Source organism: Amia ocellicauda, chromosome 8 (genome assembly GCF_036373705.1).
Source record: "Amia ocellicauda isolate fAmiCal2 chromosome 8, fAmiCal2.hap1, whole genome shotgun sequence".
In the NCBI taxonomy this organism is placed as follows: domain Eukaryota; kingdom Metazoa; phylum Chordata; class Actinopteri; order Amiiformes; family Amiidae; genus Amia; species Amia ocellicauda.
In genome coordinates this window covers 8976649-8993264 of record NC_089857.1, presented here as the reverse complement: position 1 = coordinate 8993264, position 16616 = coordinate 8976649, and the positions used below count along the sequence as shown (strand labels likewise).

The 16616-nt window shown below is 43.4% G+C and overlaps 14 non-coding genes across 14 annotated transcripts; all 14 read left to right on the top strand.

The window, feature by feature from the left end:
• Nucleotides 1–339: 339 nt before the first annotated feature.
• On the top strand, nucleotides 340–458 carry LOC136758050 (5S ribosomal RNA). The gene has a single exon (XR_010819856.1). It is a non-coding gene; the product is annotated as a 5S ribosomal RNA (ribosomal RNA).
• A 1056-nt stretch (nucleotides 459–1514) lies between these two features.
• On the top strand, nucleotides 1515–1633 carry LOC136758049 (5S ribosomal RNA). Its single transcript, XR_010819855.1, has one exon. It is a non-coding gene; the product is annotated as a 5S ribosomal RNA (ribosomal RNA).
• A 1064-nt stretch (nucleotides 1634–2697) lies between these two features.
• LOC136758048 (5S ribosomal RNA) lies at nucleotides 2698–2816 on the top strand. The gene has a single exon (XR_010819854.1). It is a non-coding gene; the product is annotated as a 5S ribosomal RNA (ribosomal RNA).
• Nucleotides 2817–3872: 1056 nt separating this feature from the next.
• Nucleotides 3873–3991, top strand: LOC136755605 (5S ribosomal RNA). Its single transcript, XR_010817725.1, has one exon. It is a non-coding gene; the product is annotated as a 5S ribosomal RNA (ribosomal RNA).
• A 1055-nt stretch (nucleotides 3992–5046) lies between these two features.
• On the top strand, nucleotides 5047–5165 carry LOC136756421 (5S ribosomal RNA). Its single transcript, XR_010818507.1, has one exon. It is a non-coding gene; the product is annotated as a 5S ribosomal RNA (ribosomal RNA).
• A 1066-nt stretch (nucleotides 5166–6231) lies between these two features.
• Nucleotides 6232–6350, top strand: LOC136756656 (5S ribosomal RNA). The gene has a single exon (XR_010818724.1). It is a non-coding gene; the product is annotated as a 5S ribosomal RNA (ribosomal RNA).
• A 1055-nt stretch (nucleotides 6351–7405) lies between these two features.
• LOC136756420 (5S ribosomal RNA) lies at nucleotides 7406–7524 on the top strand. The gene has a single exon (XR_010818506.1). It is a non-coding gene; the product is annotated as a 5S ribosomal RNA (ribosomal RNA).
• A 1066-nt stretch (nucleotides 7525–8590) lies between these two features.
• LOC136756655 (5S ribosomal RNA) lies at nucleotides 8591–8709 on the top strand. Its single transcript, XR_010818723.1, has one exon. It is a non-coding gene; the product is annotated as a 5S ribosomal RNA (ribosomal RNA).
• A 1058-nt stretch (nucleotides 8710–9767) lies between these two features.
• On the top strand, nucleotides 9768–9886 carry LOC136755932 (5S ribosomal RNA). Its single transcript, XR_010818040.1, has one exon. It is a non-coding gene; the product is annotated as a 5S ribosomal RNA (ribosomal RNA).
• Nucleotides 9887–10942: 1056 nt separating this feature from the next.
• LOC136758047 (5S ribosomal RNA) lies at nucleotides 10943–11061 on the top strand. The gene has a single exon (XR_010819853.1). It is a non-coding gene; the product is annotated as a 5S ribosomal RNA (ribosomal RNA).
• A 1066-nt stretch (nucleotides 11062–12127) lies between these two features.
• Nucleotides 12128–12246, top strand: LOC136756508 (5S ribosomal RNA). The gene has a single exon (XR_010818587.1). It is a non-coding gene; the product is annotated as a 5S ribosomal RNA (ribosomal RNA).
• A 1066-nt stretch (nucleotides 12247–13312) lies between these two features.
• LOC136758046 (5S ribosomal RNA) lies at nucleotides 13313–13431 on the top strand. Its single transcript, XR_010819852.1, has one exon. It is a non-coding gene; the product is annotated as a 5S ribosomal RNA (ribosomal RNA).
• A 1066-nt stretch (nucleotides 13432–14497) lies between these two features.
• On the top strand, nucleotides 14498–14616 carry LOC136757327 (5S ribosomal RNA). The gene has a single exon (XR_010819361.1). It is a non-coding gene; the product is annotated as a 5S ribosomal RNA (ribosomal RNA).
• A 1066-nt stretch (nucleotides 14617–15682) lies between these two features.
• LOC136757053 (5S ribosomal RNA) lies at nucleotides 15683–15801 on the top strand. Its single transcript, XR_010819100.1, has one exon. It is a non-coding gene; the product is annotated as a 5S ribosomal RNA (ribosomal RNA).
• Nucleotides 15802–16616: the final 815 nt, after the last annotated feature.

Sequence of the window (16616 nt, the reverse complement as noted above, 5' to 3'; positions counted from 1 at the left end):
TAGTGATGCAACCTCCTTTCAGTTTCATACTGCATGTCAATTGAAATCCTTACTGAAATGCACACCTTCTCAAGATTGCGCTTGACTGGCGTGTCAGGCACTCAATTACAGCTGTTTTATCAAGACAAATGTGTTCGTTTTGTAAAATATAGTTCCGGTCTGGTGTGGCACCCCAGCTAACGCACAACGTTGCCACAACGTGGCATATTAGCAGGGACTGTCTGCGGCGCGCTGGTGTGTCCCGGGCTTTAGAGTAGAGAGACAGTTCAACTGTAAGTATGAACGGCAGAAACGGATATTGCCTTCCCTTTAAGTAGAGCGTCAGGGACAGCCTCCCTGGCTTACGGCCATACTAGCCTGAATACGCCCGATCTCGTCCGATCTCGGAAGCTAAGCAGGCTCGGGCCTGGTCAGTACTTGGATGGGAGACCGCCTGGGAATACCAGGTGCTGTAAGCTTTTGCATCTTTTACACACCAGAGGGCGACAAATCACGAGTTTTAACTTTGGATACACGCAATTTCATCATTATTTCAGATTTGACTTCCCCAAATACACAGGCATACAATAGATCTTGTTCTCCAATGTAAACGGTCCCTAGTAACTAGGGTACATTCGTAAATAAATTGAGCATCATGGCTAGAAGTGACTAAATGTTGCCTAATCTTTCTCATCGAGAAATGACACAATTACAGCAACACAAAAAGGAACTCCACCGGACAAAGATCAGTGCTCACAAGGAGCCTCATTCAACACACACGGTTCCATTCCCATTCATGTAAAGCACGAAAGTGTAAAACTTGGGAACATACTTGAGAGCAAAGATCACATTCAATCTCATTCAAGGCACGGATGTGAATGCAACGGGATGAAATTACTGAAATGATGCCTGCCCTCGAACTGTGATGATGGACTACCCGACTCGCCAATAATATTGGGTTCTGGTGTATTGAAATACAGGAGCTGCTGGATTTGTGTGTTTTCTTACCCCCTCACCATAGTTTGTCAAATGTTTAAACAACTGAACTTATATTCAAGGTTTGTTTCTCTTCATATGTTTTACTGGTTTACATTTGTCTCAGCAACCTGTTGAATGATTCTTCTGCTTTCAAAACAAAATGACAACAGGATGAATGCACACACTTGAAAATACAATACATGCAATGTTATGCATCATAGTGATGCAACCTCCTTTCAGTTTCATACTGCATGTCAATTGGAATCCTTACTGAAATGCACACCTTCTCAAGATTGCGCTTGACTGGCGTGTCAGGCACTCAATTACAGCTGTTTTATCAAGACAAATGTGTTCGTTTTGTAAAATATAGTTCCGGTCTGGTGTGGCACCCCAGCTAACGCACAACGTTGCCACAACGTGGCATATTAGCAGGGACTGTCTGCGGCGCGCTGGTGTGTCCCGGGCTTTAGAGTAGAGAGACAGTTCAACTGTAAGTATGAACGGCAGAAACGGATATTGCCTTCCCTTTAAGTAGAGCGTCAGGGACAGCCTCCCTGGCTTACGGCCATACTAGCCTGAATACGCCCGATCTCGTCCGATCTCGGAAGCTAAGCAGGCTCGGGCCTGGTCAGTACTTGGATGGGAGACCGCCTGGGAATACCAGGTGCTGTAAGCTTTTGCATCTTTTACACACCAGAGGGCGACAAATCACGAGTTTTAACTTTGGATACACGCAATTTCATCATTATTTCAGATTTGACTTCCCCAAATACACAGGCATACAATAGATCTTGTTCTCCAACGTAAACGGTCCCTAGTAACTAGGGTACATTCGTAAATAAATTGAGCATCATGGCAAGAAGTGACTAAATGTTGCCTAATCTTTCTCATCGAGAAATGACACAATTACAGCAACACAAGAAGGAACTCCACCGGACAAAGTTCAGTGCTCACAAGGAGCCTCATTCAACACACGGTTCCATTCCCATTCATGCAAAGCACGAAAGTGTAAAACTTGGGAACATACTTGAGAGCAAAGATCACATTCAATCTCATTCAAGGCACGGATGTGAATGCAACGGGATGAAATTACTGAAATGATGCCTGCCCTCGAACTGTGATGATGGACTACCCGACTCGCCAATAATATTGGGTTCTGGTGTATTGAAATACAGGAGCTGCTGGATTTGTGTGTTTTCTTACCCCCTCACCATAGTTTGTCAAATGTTTAAACAACTGAACTTATATTCAAGGTTTGTTTCTCTTCATATGTTTTACTGGTTTACATTTGTCTCAGCAACCTGTTGAATGATTCTTCTGCTTTCAAAACAAAATGACAACAGGATGAATGCACACACTTGAAAATACAATACATGCAATGTTATGCATCATAGTGATGCAACCTCCTTTCAGTTTCATACTGCATGTCAATTGAAATCCTTACTGAAATGCACACCTTCTCAAGATTGCGCTTGACTGGCGTGTCAGGCACTCAATTACAGCTGTTTTATCAAGACAATGTGTTCGTTTTGTAATATATAGTTCCGGTCTGGTGTGGCACCCCAGCTAACGCACAACGTTGCCACAATGTTGCCACAAAGTGGCGTGTTAGCAGGGACTGTCTGCGGCGCGCTGGTGTGTCCCGGGCTTTAGAGTAGAGAGACAGTTCAACTGTAAGTATGAACGGCAGAAACGGATATTGCCTTCCCTTTAAGTAGAGCGTCAGGGACAGCCTCCCTGGCTTACGGCCATACTAGCCTGAATACGCCCGATCTCGTCCGATCTCGGAAGCTAAGCAGGCTCGGGCCTGGTCAGTACTTGGATGGGAGACCGCCTGGGAATACCAGGTGCTGTAAGCTTTTGCATCTTTTACACACCAGAGCGCGACAAATCACGAGTTTTAACTTTGGATACACGCAATTTCATCATTATTTCAGATTTGACTTCCCCAAATACACAGGCATACAATAGATCTTGTTCTCCAACGTAAACGGTCCCTAGTAACTAGGGTACATTCGTAAATAAATTGAGCATCATGGCTAGAAGTGACTAAATGTTGCCTAATCTTTCTCATCGAGAAATGACACAATTACAGCAACACAAAAAGGAACTCCACCGGACAAAGATCAGTGCTCACAAGGAGCCTCATTCAACACACACGGTTCCATTCCCATTCATGTAAAGCACGAAAGTGTAAAACTTGGGAACATACTTGAGAGCAAAGATCACATTCAATCTCATTCAAGGCACGGATGTGAATGCAACGGGATGAAATTACTGAAATGATGCCTGCCCTCGAACTGTGATGATGGACTACCCGACTCGCCAATAATATTGGGTTCTGGTGTATTGAAATACAGGAGCTGCTGGATTTGTGTGTTTTCTTACCCCCTCACCATAGTTTGTCAAATGTTTAAACAACTGAACTTATATTCAAGGTTTGTTTCTCTTCATATGTTTTACTGGTTTACATTTGTCTCAGCAACCTGTTGAATGATTCTTCTGCTTTCAAAACAAAATGACAACAGGATGAATGCACACACTTGAAAATACAATACATGCAATGTTATGCATCATAGTGATGCAACCTCCTTTCAGTTTCATACTGCATGTCAATTGAAATCCTTACTGAAATGCACACCTTCTCAAGATTGCGCTTGACTGGCGTGTCAGGCACTCAATTACAGCTGTTTTATCAAGACAAATGTGTTCGTTTTGTAAAATATAGTTCCGGTCTGGTGTGGCACCCCAGCTAACGCACAACGTTGCCACAACGTGGCATATTAGCAGGGACTGTCTGCGGCGCGCTGGTGTGTCCCGGGCTTTAGAGTAGAGAGACAGTTCAACTGTAAGTATGAACGGCAGAAACGGATATTGCCTTCCCTTTAAGTAGAGGGTCAGGGACAGCCTCCCTGGCTTACGGCCATACTAGCCTGAATACGCCCGATCTCGTCCGATCTCGGAAGCTAAGCAGGCTCAGGCCTGGTCAGTACTTGGATGGGAGACCGCCTGGGAATACCAGGTGCTGTAAGCTTTTGCATCTTTTACACACCAGAGGGCGACAAATCACGAGTTTTAACTTTGGATACACGCAATTTCATCATTATTTCAGATTTGACTTCCCCAAATACACAGGCATACAATAGATCTTGTTCTCCAACGTAAACGGTCCCTAGTAACTAGGGTACATTCGTAAATAAATTGAGCATCATGGCTAGAAGTGACTAAATGTTGCCTAATCTTTCTCATCGAGAAATGACACAATTACAGCAACACAAAAAGGAACTCCACCGGACAAAGTTCAGTGCTCACAAGGAGCTTCATTCAACACACACGGTTCCATTCCCATTCATGCAAAGCACGAAAGTGTAAAACTTGGGAACATACTTGAGAGCAAAGATCACATTCAATCTCATTCAAGGCACGGATGTGAATGCAACGGGATGAAATTACTGAAATGATGCCTGCCCTCGAACTGTGATGATGGACTACCCGACTCGCCAATAATATTGGGTTCTGGTGTATTGAAATACAGGAGCTGCTGGATTTGTGTGTTTTCTTACCCCCTCACCATAGTTTGTCAAATGTTTAAACAACTGAACTTATATTCAAGGTTTGTTTCTCTTCATATGTTTTACTGGTTTACATTTGTCTCAGCAACCTGTTGAATGATTCTTCTGCTTTCAAAACAAAATGACAACAGGATGAATGCACACACTTGAAAATACAATACATGCAATGTTATGCATCATAGTGATGCAACCTCCTTTCAGTTTCATACTGCATGTCAATTGAAATTCTTACTGAAATGCACACCTTCTCAAGATTGCGCTTGACTGGCGTGTCAGGCACTCAATTACAGCTGTTTTATCAAGACAATGTGTTCGTTTTGTAATATATAGTTCCGGTCTGGTGTGGCACCCCAGCTAACGCACAACGTTGCCACAACGTTTCGTGTTAGCAGGGACTGTCTGCGGCGCGCTGGTGTGTCCCGGACTTTAGAGTAGAGAGACAGTTCAATTGCAAGTATGAGCGGAAGAAACGGATATTGCCTTCCCTTTAAGTAGAGCGTCAGGGACAGCCTCCCTGGCTTACGGCCATACTAGCCTGAATACGCCCGATCTCGTCCGATCTCGGAAGCTAAGCAGGCTCGGGCCTGGTCAGTACTTGGATGGGAGACTGCCTGGGAATACCAGGTGCTGTAAGCTTTTGCATCTTTTACACACCAGAGGGCGACAAATCACGAGTTTTAACTTTGGATACACGCAATTTCATCATTATTTCAGATTTGACTTCCCCAAATACACAGGCATAGAATAGATCTTGTTCTCCAACGTAAACGGTCCCTAGAAACTAGTGTACATTCGTAAATAAATTGAGCATCATGGCTAGAAGTGACTAAATGTTGCCTAATCTTTCTCATCGAGAAATGACACAATTACAGCAACACAAAAAGGAACTCCACCGGACAAAGTTCAGTGCTCACAAGGAGCCTCATTCAACACACACGGTTCCATTCCCATTCATGCAAAGCACGAAAATGTAAAACTTGGGAACATACTTGAGAGCAAAGATCACATTCAATCTCATTCAAGGCACGGATGTGAATGCAACGGGATGAAATTACTGAAATGATGCCTGCCCTCGAACTGTGATGATGGACTACCCGACTCGCCAATAATATTGGGTTCTGGTGTATTGAAATACAGGAGCTGCTGGATTTGTGTGTTTTCTTACCCCCTCACCATAGTTTGTCAAATGTTTAAACAACTGAACTTATATTCAAGGTTTGTTTCTCTTCATATGTTTTACTGGTTTACATTTGTCTCAGCAACCTGTTGAATGATTCTTCTGCTTTCAAAACAAAATGACAACAGGATGAATGCACACACTTGAAAATACAATACATGCAATGTTATGCATCATAGTGATGCAACCTCCTTTCAGTTTCATACTGCATGTCAATTGAAATCCTTACTGAAATGCACACCTTCTCAAGATTGCGCTTGACTGGCGTGTCAGGCACTCAATTACAGCTGTTTTATCAAGAGAATGTGTTCGTTTTGTAATATATATTTCCGGTCTGGTGTGGCACCCCAGCTAACGCACAACGTTGCCACAATGTTGCCACAACGTGGCGTGTTAGCAGGGACTGTCTGCGGCGCGCTGATGTGTCCCGGGCTTTAGAGTAGAGAGACAGTTCAACTGTAAGTATGAACGGCAGAAACGGATATTGCCTTCCCTTTAAGTAGAGCGTCAGGGACAGCCTCCCTGGCTTACGGCCATACTAGCCTGAATACGACCGATCTCGTCCGATCTCGGAAGCTAAGCAGGCTCGGGCCTGGTCAGTACTTGGATGGGAGACCGCCTGGGAATACCAGGTGCTGTAAGCTTTTGCATCTTTTACACACCAGAGGGCGACAAATCACAAGTTTTAACTTTGGATACACGCAATTTCATCATTATTTCAGATTTGACTTCCCCAAATACACAGGCATACAATAGATCTTGTTCTCCAACGTAAACGGTCCCTAGTAACTAGGGTACATTCATAAATAAATTGAGCATCATGGCTAGAAGTGACTAAATGTTGCCTAATCTTTCTCATCGAGAAATGACACAATTACAGCAACACAAAAAGGAACTCCACCGGACAAAGTTCAGTGCTCACAAGGAGCCTCATTCAACACACATGGTTCCATTCCCATTCATGCAAAGCACGAAAGTGTAAAACTTGGGAACATACTTGAGAGCAAAGATCACATTCAATCTCATTCAAGGCACGGATGTGAATGCAACGGGATGAAATTACTGAAATGATGCCTGCCCTCGAACTGTGATGATGGACTACCCGACTCGCCAATAATATTGGGTTCTGGTGTATTGAAATACAGGAGCTGCTGGATTTGTGTGTTTTCTTACCCCCTCACCATAGTTTGTCAAATGTTTAAACAACTGAACTTATATTCAAGGTTTGTTTCTCTTCATATGTTTTACTGGTTTACATTTGTCTCAGCAACCTGTTGAATGATTCTTCTGCTTTCAAAACAAAATGACAACAGGATGAATGCACACACTTGAAAATACAATACATGCAATGTTATGCATCATAGTGATGCAACCTCCTTTCAGTTTCATACTGCATGTCAATTGAAATTCTTACTGAAATGCACACCTTCTCAAGATTGCGCTTGACTGGCGTGTCAGGCACTCAATTACAGCTGTTTTATCAAGACAATGTGTTCGTTTTGTAATATATAGTTCCGGTCTGGTGTGGCACCCCAGCTAACGCACAACGTTGCCACAACGTTTCGTGTTAGCAGGGACTGTCTGCGGCGCGCTGGTGTGTCCCGGACTTTAGAGTAGAGAGACAGTTCAATTGCAAGTATGAGCGGAAGAAACGGATATTGCCTTCCCTTTAAGTAGAGCGTCAGGGACAGCCTCCCTGGCTTACGGCCATACTAGCCTGAATACGCCCGATCTCGTCCGATCTCGGAAGCTAAGCAGGCTCGGGCCTGGTCAGTACTTGGATGGGAGACTGCCTGGGAATACCAGGTGCTGTAAGCTTTTGCATCTTTTACACACCAGAGGGCGACAAATCACGAGTTTTAACTTTGGATACACGCAATTTCATCATTATTTCAGATTTGACTTCCCCAAATACACAGGCATAGAATAGATCTTGTTCTCCAACGTAAACGGTCCCTAGAAACTAGTGTACATTCGTAAATAAATTGAGCATCATGGCTAGAAGTGACTAAATGTTGCCTAATCTTTCTCATCGAGAAATGACACAATTACAGCAACACAAAAAGGAACTCCACCGGACAAAGTTCAGTGCTCACAAGGAGCCTCATTCAACACACACGGTTCCATTCCCATTCATGCAAAGCACGAAAATGTAAAACTTGGGAACATACTTGAGAGCAAAGATCACATTCAATCTCATTCAAGGCACGGATGTGAATGCAACGGGATGAAATTACTGAAATGATGCCTGCCCTCGAACTGTGATGATGGACTACCCGACTCGCCAATAATATTGGGTTCTGGTGTATTGAAATACAGGAGCTGCTGGATTTGTGTGTTTTCTTACCCCCTCACCATAGTTTGTCAAATGTTTAAACAACTGAACTTATATTCAAGGTTTGTTTCTCTTCATATGTTTTACTGGTTTACATTTGTCTCAGCAACCTGTTGAATGATTCTTCTGCTTTCAAAACAAAATGACAACAGGATGAATGCACACACTTGAAAATACAATACATGCAATGTTATGCATCATAGTGATGCAACCTCCTTTCAGTTTCATACTGCATGTCAATTGAAATCCTTACTGAAATGCACACCTTCTCAAGATTGCGCTTGACTGGCGTGTCAGGCACTCAATTACAGCTGTTTTATCAAGAGAATGTGTTCGTTTTGTAATATATATTTCCGGTCTGGTGTGGCACCCCAGCTAACGCACAACGTTGCCACAATGTTGCCACAACGTGGCGTGTTAGCAGGGACTGTCTGCGGCGCGCTGATGTGTCCCGGGCTTTAGAGTAGAGAGACAGTTCAACTGTAAGTATGAACGGCAGAAACGGATATTGCCTTCCCTTTAAGTAGAGCGTCAGGGACAGCCTCCCTGGCTTACGGCCATACTAGCCTGAATACGACCGATCTCGTCCGATCTCGGAAGCTAAGCAGGCTCGGGCCTGGTCAGTACTTGGATGGGAGACCGCCTGGGAATACCAGGTGCTGTAAGCTTTTGCATCTTTTACACACCAGAGGGCGACAAATCACAAGTTTTAACTTTGGATACACGCAATTTCATCATTATTTCAGATTTGACTTCCCCAAATACACAGGCATACAATAGATCTTGTTCTCCAACGTAAACGGTCCCTAGTAACTAGGGTACATTCATAAATAAATTGAGCATCATGGCTAGAAGTGACTAAATGTTGCCTAATCTTTCTCATCGAGAAATGACACAATTACAGCAACACAAAAAGGAACTCCACCGGACAAAGTTCAGTGCTCACAAGGAGCCTCATTCAACACACATGGTTCCATTCCCATTCATGCAAAGCACGAAAGTGTAAAACTTGGGAACATACTTGAGAGCAAAGATCACATTCAATCTCATTCAAGGCACGGATGTGAATGCAACGGGATGAAATTACTGAAATGATGCCTGCCCTCGAACTGTGATGATGGACTACCCGACTCGCCAATAATATTGGGTTCTGGTGTATTGAAATACAGGAGCTGCTGGATTTGTGTGTTTTCTTACCCCCTCACCATAGTTTGTCAAATGTTTAAACAACTGAACTTATATTCAAGGTTTGTTTCTCTTCATATGTTTTACTGGTTTACATTTGTCTCAGCAACCTCAGCAAAAATGATTCTTCTACTTTCAAAACAAAATGACAACAGGATGAATGCACACACTTGAAAATACAATACATGCAATGTTATGCATCATAGTGATGCAACCTCCTTTCAGTTTCATACTGCATGTCAATTGAAATCCTTACTGAAATGCACACCTTCTCAAGATTGCGCTTGACTGGCGTGTCAGGCACTCAATTACAGCTGTTTTATCAAGACAATGTGTTCGTTTTGTAATATATAGTTCCGGTCTGGTGTGGCACCCCAGCTAACGCACAACGTTGCCACAACGTTTCGTGTTAGCAGGGACTGTCTGCGGCGCGCTGGTGTGTCCCGGACTTTAGAGTAGAGAGACAGTTCAACTGCAAGTATGAGCGGCAGAAACGGATATTGCCTTCCCTTTAAGTAGAGCGTCAGGGACAGCCTCCCTGGCTTACGGCCATACTAGCCTGAATACGCCCGATCTCGTCCGATCTCGGAAGCTAAGCAGGCTCGGGCCTGATCAGTACTTGGATGGGAGACCGCCTGGGAATACCAGGTGCTGTAAGCTTTTGCATCTTTTACACACCAGAGGGCGACAAATCACGAGTTTTAACTTTGGATACACGCAATTTCATCATTATTTCAGATTTGACTTCCCCAAATACACAGGCATACAATAGATCTTGTTCTCCAACGTAAACGGTCCCTAGTAACTAGGGTACATTCGTAAATAAATTGAGCATCATGGCTAGAAGTGACTAAATGTTGCCTAATCTTTCTCATCGAGAAATTACACAATTACAGCAACACAAAAAGGAACTCCACCGGACAAAGTTCAGTGCTCACAAGGAGCCTCATTCAACACACACGGTTCCATTCCCATTCATGCAAAGCACGAAAGTGTAAAACTTGGGAACATACTTGAGAGCAAAGATCACATTCAATCTCATTCAAGGCACGGATGTGAATGCAACGGGATGAAATTACTGAAATGATGCCTGCCCTCGAACTGTGATGATGGACTACCCGACTCGCCAATAATATTGGGTTCTGGTGTATTGAAATACAGGAGCTGCTGGATTTGTGTGTTTTCTTACCCCCTCACCATAGTTTGTCAAATGTTTAAACAACTGAACTTATATTCAAGGTTTGTTTCTCTTCATATGTTTTACTGGTTTACATTTGTCTCAGCAACCTGTTGAATGATTCTTCTGCTTTCAAAACAAAATGACAACAAGATGAATGCACACACTTGAAAATACAATACATGCAATGTTATGCATCATAGTGATGCAACCTCCTTTCAGTTTCATACTGCATGTCAATTGAAATCCTTACTGAAATGCACACCTTCTCAAGATTGCGCTTGACTGGCGTGTCAGGCACTCAATTACAGCTGTTTTATCAAGACAAATGTGTTCGTTTTGTAAAATATAGTTCCGGTCTGGTGTGGCACCACAGATAATGCACAACGTTGCCACAACGTGGCATATTAGCAGGGACTGTCTGCGGCGCGCTGGTGTGTCCCGGGCTTTAGAGTAGAGAGACAGTTCAACTGTAAGTATGAACGGCAGAAACGGATATTGCCATCCCTTTAAGTAGAGCGTCAGGGACAGCCTCCCTGGCTTACGGCCATACTAGCCTGAATACGCCCGATCTCGTCCGATCTCGGAAGCTAAGCAGGCTCGGGCCTGGTCAGTACTTGGATGGGAGACCGCCTGGGAATACCAGGTGCTGTAAGCTTTTGCATCTTTTACACACCAGAGCGCGACAAATCACGAGTTTTAACTTTGGATACACGCAATTTCATCATTATTTCAGATTTGACTTCCCCAAATACACAGGCATACAATAGATCTTGTTCTCCAACGTAAACGGTCCCTAGTAACTAGGGTACATTCGTAAATAAATTGAGCATCATGGCTAGAAGTGACTAAATGTTGCCTAATCTTTCTCATCGAGAAATGACACAATTACAGCAACACAAAAAGGAACTCCACCGGACAAAGATCAGTGCTCACAAGGAGCCTCATTCAACACACACGGTTCCATTCCCATTCATGCAAAGCACGAAAGTGTAAAACTTGGGAACATACTTGAGAGCAAAGATCACATTCAATCTCATTCAAGGCACGGATGTGAATGCAACGGGATGAAATTACTGAAATGATGCCTGCCCTCGAACTGTGATGATGGACTACCCGACTCGCCAATAATATTGGGTTCTGGTGTATTGAAATACAGGAGCTGCTGGATTTGTGTGTTTTCTTACCCCCTCACCATAGTTTGTCAAATGTTTAAACAACTGAACTTATATTCAAGGTTTGTTTCTCTTCATATGTTTTACTGGTTTACATTTGTCTCAGCAACCTGTTGAATGATTCTTCTGCTTTCAAAACAAAATGACAACAGGATGAATGCACACACTTGAAAATACAATACATGCAATGTTATGCATCATAGTGATGCAACCTCCTTTCAGTTTCATACTGCATGTCAATTGAAATCCTTACTGAAATGCACACCTTCTCAAGATTGCGCTTGACTGGCATGTCAGGCACTCAATTACAGCTGTATTATCAAGACAATGTGTTCGTTTTGTAAAATATAGTTCCGGTCTGGTGTGGCACCCCAGCTAACGCACAACGTTGCCACAATGTTGCCACAACGTGGCGTGTTAGCAGGGACTGTCTGCGGCGCGCTGGTGTGTCCCGGGCTTTAGAGTAGAGAGACAGTTCAACTGTAAGTATGAACGGCAGAAACGGATATTGCCTTCCCTTTAAGTAGAGCGTCAGGGACAGCATTCCTGGCTTACGGCCATACTAGTCTGAATACGCCCGATCTCATCCGATCTCGGAAGCTAAGCAGGCTCGGGCCTGGTCAGTACTTGCATGGGAGACCGCCTGGGAATACCAGGTGCTGTAAGCTTTTGCATCTTTTACACACCAGAGGGCGACAAATCACGAGTTTTAACTTTGGATACACGCAATTTCATCATTATTTCAGATTTGACTTCCCCAAATACACAGGCATACAATAGATCTTGTTCTCCAACGTAAACGGTCCCTAGTAACTAGGGTACATTCGTAAATAAATTGAGCATCATGGCTAGAAGTGACTAAATGTTGCCTAATCTTTCTCATCGAGAAATGACACAATTACAGCAACACAAAAAGGAACTCCACCGGACAAAGTTCAGTGCTCACAAGGAGCCTCATTCAACACACACGGTTCCATTCCCATTCATGCAAAGCACGAAAGTGTAAAACTTGGGAACATACTTGAGAGCAAAGATCACATTCAATCTCATTCAAGGCACGGATGTGAATGCAACGGGATGAAATTACTGAAATGATGCCTGCCCTCGAACTGTGATGATGGACTACCCGACTCGCCAATAATATTGGGTTCTGGTGTATTGAAATACAGGAGCTGCTGGATTTGTGTGTTTTCTTACCCCCTCACCATAGTTTGTCAAATGTTTAAACAACTGAACTTATATTCAAGGTTTGTTTCTCTTCATATGTTTTACTGGTTTACATTTGTCTCAGCAACCTGTTGAATGATTCTTCTGCTTTCAAAACAAAATGACAACAGGATGAATGCACACACTTGAAAATACAATACATGCAATGTTATGCATCATAGTGATGCAACCTCCTTTCAGTTTCATACTGCATGTCAATTGAAATCCTTACTGAAATGCACACCTTCTCAAGATTGCGCTTGACTGGCGTGTCAGGCACTCAATTACAGCTGTATTATCAAGACAATGTGTTCGTTTTGTAATATATAGTTCCGGTCTGGTGTGGCACCCCAGCTAACGCACAACGTTGCCACAATGTTGCCACAACGTGGCGTGTTAGCAGGGACTGTCTGCGGCGCGCTGGTGTGTCCCGGGCTTTAGAGTAGAGAGACAGTTCAACTGTAAGTATGAACGGCGGAAATGAATATTGCCTTCCCTTTAAGTAGAGCGTCAGGGACAGCCTCCATGGCTTACGGCCATACTAGCCTGAATACGCCCGATCTCGTCCGATCTCGGAAGCTAAGCAGGCTCGGGCCTGGTCAGTACTTGGATGGGAGACCGCCTGGGAATACCAGGTGCTGTAAGCTTTTGCATCTTTTACACACCAGAGGGCGACAAATCACGAGTTTTAACTTTGGATACACGCAATTTCATCATTATTTCAGATTTGACTTCCCCAAATACACAGGCATACAATAGATCTTGTTCTCCAACGTAAACGGTCCCTAGTAACTAGGGTACATTCGTAAATAAATTGAGCATCATGGCTAGAAGTGACTAAATGTTGCCTAATCTTTCTCATCGAGAAATGACACAATTACAGCAACACAAAAAGGAACTCCACCGGACAAAGTTCAGTGCTCACAAGGAGCCTCATTCAACACACACGGTTCCATTCCCATTCATGCAAAGCACGAAAGTGTAAAACTTGGGAACATACTTGAGAGCAAAGATCACATTCAATCTCATTCAAGGCACGGATGAGAATGCAACGGGATGAAATTACTGAAATGATGCCTGCCCTCGAACTGTGATGATGGACTACCCGACTCGCCAATAATATTGGGTTCTGGTGTATTGAAATACAGGAGCTGCTGGATTTGTGTGTTTTCTTACCCCCTCACCATAGTTTGTCAAATGTTTAAACAACTGAACTTATATTCAAGGTTTGTTTCTCTTCATATGTTTTACTGGTTTACATTTGTCTCAGCAACCTGTTGAATGATTCTTCTGCTTTCAAAACAAAATGACAACAGGATGAATGCACACACTTGAAAATACAATACATGCAATGTTATGCATCATAGTGATGCAACCTCCTTTCAGTTTCATACTGCATGTCAATTGAAATCCTTACTGAAATGCACACCTTCTCAAGATTGCGCTTGACTGGCGTGTCAGGCACTCAATTACAGCTGTTTTATCAATACAATGTGTTCGTTTTGTAATATATTGTTCCGGTCTGGTGTGGCACCCCAGCTAACGCACAACGTTGCCACAATGTTGCCACAACGTTTTGTGTTAGCAGGGACTGTCTGCGGCGCGCTGGTGTGTCCCGGACTTTAGAGTAGAGAGACAGTTAATTTGCAAGTATGAGCGGCAGAAACGGATATTGCCTTCCCTTTAAGTAGAGCGTCAGGGACAGCCTCCCTGGCTTACGGCCATACTAGCCTGAATACGACCGATCTCGTCCGATCTCGGAAGCCAAGCAGGCTCGGGCCTGGTCAGTACTTGGATGGGAGATCGCCTGGGAATACCAGGTGCTGTAAGCTTTTGCATCTTTTACACACCAGAGGGCGACAAATCACGAGTTTTAACTTTGGATACACGCAATTTCATCATTATTTCAGATTTGACTTCCCCAAATACACAGGCATACAATAGATCTTGTTCTCCAACGTAAACGGTCCCTAGTAACTAGGGTACATTCGTAAATAAATTGAGCATCATGGCTAGAAGTGACTAAATGTTGCCTAATCTTTCTCATCGAGAAATGACACAATTACAGCAACACAAAAAGGAACTCCACCGGACAAAGATCAGTGCTCACAAGGAGCCTCATTCAACACACACGGTTCCATTCCCATTCATGCAAAGCACGAAAGTGTAAAACTTGGGAACATACTTGAGAGCAAAGATCACATTCAATCTCATTCAAGGCACGGATGTGAATGCAACGGGATGAAATTACTGAAAAGATGCCTGCCCTCGAACTGTGATGATGGACTACCCGACTCGCCAATAATATTGGGTTCTGGTGTATTGAAATACAGGAGCTGCTGGATTTGTGTGTTTTCTTACCCCCTCACCATAGTTTGTCAAATGTTTAAACAACTGAACTTATATTCAAGGTTTGTTTCTCTTCATATGTTTTACTGGTTTACATTTGTCTCAGCAACCTGTTGAATGATTCTTCTGCTTTCAAAACAAAATGACAACAGGATGAATGCACACACTTGAAAATACAATACATGCAATGTTATGCATCATAGTGATGCAACCTCCTTTCAGTTTCATACTGCATGTCAATTGAAATCCTTACTGAAATGCACACCTTCTCAAGATTGCGCTTGACTGGCATGTCAGGCACTCAATTACAGCTGTATTATCAAGACAATGTGTTCGTTTTGTAAAATATAGTTCCGGTCTGGTGTGGCACCCCAGCTAACGCACAACGTTGCCACAATGTTGCCACAACGTGGCGTGTTAGCAGGGACTGTCTGCGGCGCGCTGGTGTGTCCCGGGCTTTAGAGTAGAGAGACAGTTCAACTGTAAGTATGAACGGCAGAAACGGATATTGCCTTCCCTTTAAGTAGAGCGTCAGGGACAGCATTCCTGGCTTACGGCCATACTAGTCTGAATACGCCCGATCTCGTCCGATCTCGGAAGCTAAGCAGGCTCGGGCCTGGTCAGTACTTGCATGGGAGACCGCCTGGGAATATCAGGTGCTGTAAGCTTTTGCATCTTTTACACACCAGAGGGCGACAAATCACGAGTTTTAACTTTGGATACACGCAATTTCATCATTATTTCAGATTTGACTTCCCCAAATACACAGGCATACAATAGATCTTGTTCTCCAACGTAAACGGTCCCTAGTAACTAGGGTACATTCGTAAATAAATTGAGCATCATGGCTAGAAGTGACTAAATGTTGCCTAATCTTTCTCATCGAGAAATGACACAATTACAGCAACACAAAAAGGAACTCCACCGGACAAAGTTCAGTGCTCACAAGGAGCCTCATTCAACACACACGGTTCCATTCCCATTCATGCAAAGCACGAAAGTGTAAAACTTGGGAACATACTTGAGAGCAAAGATCACATTCAATCTCATTCAAGGCACGGATGTGAATGCAACGGGATGAAATTACTGAAATGATGCCTGCCCTCGAACTGTGATGATGGACTACCCGACTCGCCAATAATATTGGGTTCTGGTGTATTGAAATACAGGAGCTGCTGGATTTGTGTGTTTTCTTACCCCCTCACCATAGTTTGTCAAATGTTTAAACAACTGAACTTATATTCAAGGTTTGTTTCTCTTCATATGTTTTACTGGTTTACATTTGTCTCAGCAACCTGTTGAATGATTCTTCTGCTTTCAAAACAAAATGACAACAGGATGAATGCACACACTTGAAAATACAATACATGCAATGTTATGCATCATAGTGATGCAACCTCCTTTCAGTTTCATACTGCATGTCAATTGAAATCCTTACTGAAATGCACACCTTCTCAAGATTGCGCTTGACTGGCGTGTCAGG